We start from the raw sequence: 6,122 nt of genomic DNA, 5'->3' as shown, positions 1-6,122 counted from the left end.
TGTTTACAAGATAAGCTACAAGAAACTTGTTTAAGGTTACAATGGAGATGAATGTGTCGACAGAGAAAGGGAAAACAATGCTATGTACAAAGAATTATTTGGCCTTATAAAAAACTGAAAAGGTCTCCCTCCTTAAGGAATTAAATGAAAGTCCTAATCAGGAGAATTAGAACAAGGTCATACTCCCTTGAGAGTTAGTTGATCATTTGACTCATGTCAACAATCATGGAGACTAAGAATCCAACTTCTTTCTGGGTCAATCAAAGATTTAGATTCAACCCATTACACCTTTTTGACAAGCAATCATAGCAGCAATAATTTATGACATTTCAACTAAAGATAAACCAATAAATTATTTATCTATTATTGCATGAGTATTGGTTCACTAATTATTATTACTTTACAACAGATTGTTGAAAACAATGGAGAAACCGTACCAATTGAATGTTATCATAATAAGGATGATGATTACAATGACGAAACCTCAAACGTCCAAATGTCTAGCAGACTCGGGCTTAATCCAGTTTAGCCGAACAGTTCCAAGAATGTACTCTTCCATTGCCTGCACCACATAAAAAATTATCTTGCAATTATGTTATACCTATTTAGAAACTCCCAACTTAAACGCGTACACAAACTGGTGCTTATGATTAACCAACTCTAGAGATGCTCTTTCCTAAGCAAATATATTATATTTAGCTACAAAAGATGCATTCGGTAATCTTTCCTTTTTCTTTTTTTTTTTCAAAAAAAAAACTACTATCCCCGCCACCTAAGCTTACAATATTTGGATACCAAAAAATTATAGCAAATGCTACTTAAGAGCTCGATAGGGACTCAAACCAACTAGGAGCAAACCACATGTGACCATTTAAACTACCCCTCTCGAAAGAATAAAAGATGAGAAAAGAGCAAATAACATATTTCAGAACTCCACTGCCACGTCACCAAGCTTCCTCTCTATAACATCTTTCTAATTGTCCACTACAGAGTAGTGGATCATGTACATAGAAGTCCTCTAGAGCATATTTCTGTAAAGGTCTGAAATTAAATTATAACTAGACAGACCACACGAAATGAAGAAATGCTAGTTGATAAACAGAAAACATATCCCTTAGTATCAAGACACAAACCTCTATCAAAATAGCCAGGTCAATCACCAAGCTTGTGATATATCCCAAGACAAGGCCAATGACACCTCTTGCAAATGATGAAGATCCAATGCCTACATCAATCTGCTAAATAGACAGTTAAGCTGTCATTTTCTGCAATTTAGTATCCCATAGAGAAAAAAGAAAAAGAAAAAAGAGGTTTGCTAGGGCAAATTGGTGAGACATTAATCCCACAGCAGAGAGGCATCATTATCATATTACTTCAGTAGCAAAAGGGCAAAAGTAAATGTTTCTGTAAAACTCAAAACTTAACTTCTCTTTATTTAGTGTATCAATAAAAATAATTAAAGAAATAATTAATACTTAACATGGCATACCTCCATAAAATTGTCTTGTTTAAAATATTTGCAAGTGACAGCTTTCCCCAGCAGCACACTTGACCATCTAATATCCCTTACCATTGATTAAGACATTAACTGAGTCAGCTACGTGTGGTAGAAGAAAAACAGATCTTAAGGTACAAATACCTTACAGATAATTAAATTTTATCTAAATCGTATCTCTACAATACTCGGAATCAGTTAGAATCTTGCATCCTGAAACATGTCACTGCCATCCACGAATTTAGCCAACAAGGAATTCTTATTCAAAGGCCAACCAGCAGCACAGTAAAGCACCAGACAGTAGTTCGGTTTTGCTGGGACCTGCAATATAAACCAGATATATATTTAGACCATGCTTTGCTCATAAGGAATCTTGTTAGCACAAAAAATCCTTAAAATTCAACTCTACGTCGATGTCCTTCCAGATTGATCCTTCCACAACATAATTTTACAAAAGATTTACGCTAAATTTCATAAGAAAATATTATTCTTCAAACTTTGAACGAAAAAGATTGAATCAGTAACATGAAAGAAAATGAAACAACTTCACTTGTAGAAAAAGGAAAGGTTGATAAAATAAAACGAAACAACCCGGTCCAAAGCATGAACAATAATTAAGCAAGAATCAACAATTAAATCTGGACCAAAGATCAGCACCAAATATAAGTTTTTTTTCCCCCTCAACTAGAATGCTAAAATTATGTTCTATTGGATTGAACCAGCAGATACAACAAACCAGTTTCTAAGAACTTAATTATGTCTTTAACAAAAATAAAAATAGAAGTTCTTCAGGGAAAAACATAAACAAGCATCAGCAACAACTATAATTGCATATTTCACTCAATCCTAACTTGCGTGATATAGGGACCTCCCACTAAACTTCAAACTTCAAAATAATTTCACTAGTTAATAAAAATACTAACTGATGAAGTCAAAAAGCTCCCCTTTAAAGAGTGCAACTGGATTCAAAATCTCATATCAACATACAATCAATTAAAACTAAATCAACCAATGTGAAGTACTAAAGCAAATTCATCAGCAAAAGAGAATCCCAAGCTTACTCGTCTTCTGTGTCAGTTTGTTTCTGGAACTGCCTCCTTCAGATAGCTCATATTCAGTCTGCCAAAAGTAGAGTCCCAGGACATCAAAGATGATTAAAACTAGAACAATACTGCAATAGATCATATCCACTCTAACATGCTTGCAAGTTATAAAACAAATTATAATTTTAGTCCAAATGTCATATAAACCATTAAAATATCCGAGTTATAAAGTAAACAAACTATTTTTTTGCCCAGGAAAAACTCCTTGGTTTGTATTAATTAACTTAATTGTGTAAGCGGCAGCATTCTACTAAAATGATATGCACCTGTTGCTTGGCATGATCAAATGCTTCCATCCAATTTTGAGCTTCTCCAGCTGTGGAACAGCAATCTTCAAATAGCAAAAAACGAGAAATATCTCATCAAACAAGAAAAATGATGATTGAGTTAAAACATGTTATTAAAAAAAATGTAAACCAAGGAAAATGTTCTAACTCACGCAGACTAGGCAATGTACCAAAAGCTGGTTCATGAACTAACTACACTTTTACTAACACAAATAGGATCAGTTGACTTTTAAGTAACTATTTCAGCCTAATTTATTCCAATTGAAATTATCTCCAAGGAGACGCCTGCTCATAAGAAAAGATACTTTAGAACAAGGTCTGTACTCCAGAGCTTTTGTCCCTGGTAATAATCTTCATGTAATTTTATTTTATGAGTAATGACCTAAAATCTAAAGAACAACACTCCTCTCCTCTTTTTATAACTAAATTTTCTTCCAGAAAACATGAAACTTCAGCCACCAATAACCACCACAAACAGGAAGTCATGACTAACCAGAGCTCCTTATAGAAGTGAAATAAATAAAACCAACTAAGGATTCTCCAAATAAGTTAATTTAAGGTGACCAAGCTTTGTTCTGCAATGCTTGGGAACAAGAATTTCCACCCTCATCATCCAACATCTATTTTCTAACAATAGATAAGTTCCTCTTTACTTTTCGACAAAAACAACCAGAAAAGCAATCCATGAACAGCCAAAACTTTAAGAATTAAGCATTAACAATCCAACAATGTCTCATATCATTTTCTAACAAACCCAATACTGAGTTCCTCCATATAATATTACACAAACCCAAAAACAAAATAAAACAAAACAAAATACTGTTCGAGAAAACGAGAACCCAATAATACAAAAAGACAAACTGAAACGAAAAACAATCACTTTGATCGTAACGTCGCTTTTTCAATTAAAAGGTACAAAAAGTACTGACACTAGAAAAAACAAACAAACTAAAAATAGAGCTTACAATGCCGGGGTTTTCATGAGGGTCCCGCTTGTGCATCTCAACGTACTTGCCTCTGATGAGCAAGAACCGGGCATGGAAATACTCGTGTCCGACCGAATTCACACCCAGGTGAAATACAAACCCAAAATACTTAAACTTCCGAAGCTGTGCTCCGACACTCTTGTCCTTGCTCAACGTCGCCGGATCCAAGGTCGTTTTAGACCTCCTTCCACCTGTATCTCACTCTTGTCTCTCTCTCTCTCCCCCTTGGACAAGCTCAAGCTGCAATTGGATGCAGAATTTGGTTTTCGGTACGGATTCGTGCGATTCAAAAACCAACCGAACAATTAAAAAAAAATCAACTGTTTTGGAGCACGGTTTAGTCGGTTAAACCGAACAAATCTAAGTTTATTTAAAATTTTTTTTTTTTTATAATCTTGATACAATCTTAGTTAAAAAATACTAAAAAATTTGACTGTTAACATAAATATAAATATATTCAATACAGTTATATTCACAAATTTAAAAATTTGAAAACATAATTAAAAATTCATAAGCATAATATTACTTTCATATATTTATAATTTTAGTCAATTTCGGTTCAAATTAGTTGGTCCATAGGTGAAGATAAGAGGCAAGACAGCCACTGTTCAAAGTCCGTTTTCAAGTTTTTTTTAAAATTTATTTACTCATTGTGATTTTACTTTATTGGTCCCTTAATTATATAATATTTTAAGTTGATTACATTCTCAAAATTTTAATATTCTATCCATCAATTATGTTGGATTACATTTTAGAGAAATTATGATATTATTAATTATTATGTGTGAACTTATTATGGGCGTTTCAATTATTTTTAAAAATAAATTATGAAAACTCCAAATTGATCAAATTAATAGTTTATAAATTATGTAAATTTAGAAAGTAGAAAGTATGATTAAAGCACAATGATGTGTGTCATTTCCAGTATCAAATTCATCAATATTTTATTTAAGATTTTACCAACTATTTTAGTAGTAAGAGTCCAGTTCATACAGTAAAATAAAATAAAAGCAATAACAAAACCAATAAATGAAAAAATATGATGATTAAAGCACTTAAATTATCATCCGACGTTACTAAACAATCATTCAAGCAATTAATAACATTATTAAATTATATTCCTTACCAAATTGCTAATAGTAGATAATATGAAATTGTCATTACCTCTGTTACACCTAGATTTCGAGATAAGAAGTTATGACCCCGAAAACTGGGCTCGTCAGGTGTGAGCTCGAAATGTATGAAGACATCATATGGTCCAACTGTTAAATCTCTCTAAAGTAAAACAACGATCTCGAGGATGTGTAACCTCGAATATTCTCTGAGCTCGCGATGGCCAATGGCACGACACTATATTGTTTGCCGATTGTCTTCAAACGAGATAGCTCGAGCTCAGGAAGTGCAAGCTCGTCAACACCTACTTGTTCCGAGCATAGCGCGAAGTTGGGTGACAGGCTCGTGATTGACTCATAGTCTCAACAAACTCAATGCAATTGCTGATCTCGAAGATCTGATGAATCATATGGGATAGCCCGTTACGTGTGAACATGTTTATTGTTGTGCAATCCCAATATTTAAGGGATATCATTTAATCTGTTATTCGTCCCCAATCTTCATGGGATGTTTCCGTGTATGTTGACGCGGTTCTTCGCCAACAGGTAATTAAGAAAAGAAGAGAAAGGGATTAGTGCCTATGTTGAACCGAAATAGATAAATGATCTTGGAAATGAAATGGTGACTCAAAATACGTTTTTTAGGTGGTTCAAAGGTTAAAATCCTTCTACTCCACCAGTAAGTATTATTGCTATATACTGGGTATTCTTTTATAGGGTATTTCTTACAATATCGAATCCAACCCTTTGTAACTCCCAGGGTCTCCATATTTATAGGAGATGGCACCTGGGAGTTGGTAAGAAGGTCATCCCGTGACCTTCTTACCTATCATGTCAACTCTGTGGCATTCATGGTTAATTCCTAAACCTGACACATAAGTGTGGTCAAATCAATAGGTAAGGGGATAATGGGCCGCACGGCCCAACCCAGTCATGGGTGTCTGAATACGCACGTTCCTGCTGCGTGTCCGAGAAGTCAGGGATATATCAGACACGTGAGGTCTGATATATGCACGTTTACCTTGCGTGGTTGACTTTATAAAAGGTCACAGCCTCCAACTCAAGCTCGTACCATGAGCTGGATGCTTCCCTCGACCTGCGGCCTTCAGAGTCCAGACTCAGTCCTTAAGTAACCTTGG

At 34.5% G+C, this 6,122-nt stretch overlaps 1 long non-coding RNA gene across 1 annotated transcript; it reads right to left on the bottom strand.

Annotated features, from left to right (window-relative positions):
- Window positions 1-334: 334 nt before the first annotated feature.
- Window positions 335-4,366, bottom strand: LOC133782877 (uncharacterized). Its single transcript, XR_009870731.1, has 6 exons — window positions 3,851-4,366; window positions 2,865-2,929; window positions 2,557-2,614; window positions 1,490-1,816; window positions 1,134-1,235; window positions 335-562 (listed from the first exon to the last, which is right to left on the bottom strand). It is a non-coding gene; the product is annotated as an uncharacterized LOC133782877 (long non-coding RNA).
- Window positions 4,367-6,122: the final 1,756 nt, after the last annotated feature.

Source organism: Humulus lupulus, chromosome 6 (assembly GCF_963169125.1).
Source record: "Humulus lupulus chromosome 6, drHumLupu1.1, whole genome shotgun sequence".
Lineage (NCBI taxonomy): Eukaryota > Viridiplantae > Streptophyta > Magnoliopsida > Rosales > Cannabaceae > Humulus > Humulus lupulus.
Note: the sequence above shows the minus strand (reverse complement) of the source record. Positions and strands in the feature narration are given on the sequence as shown.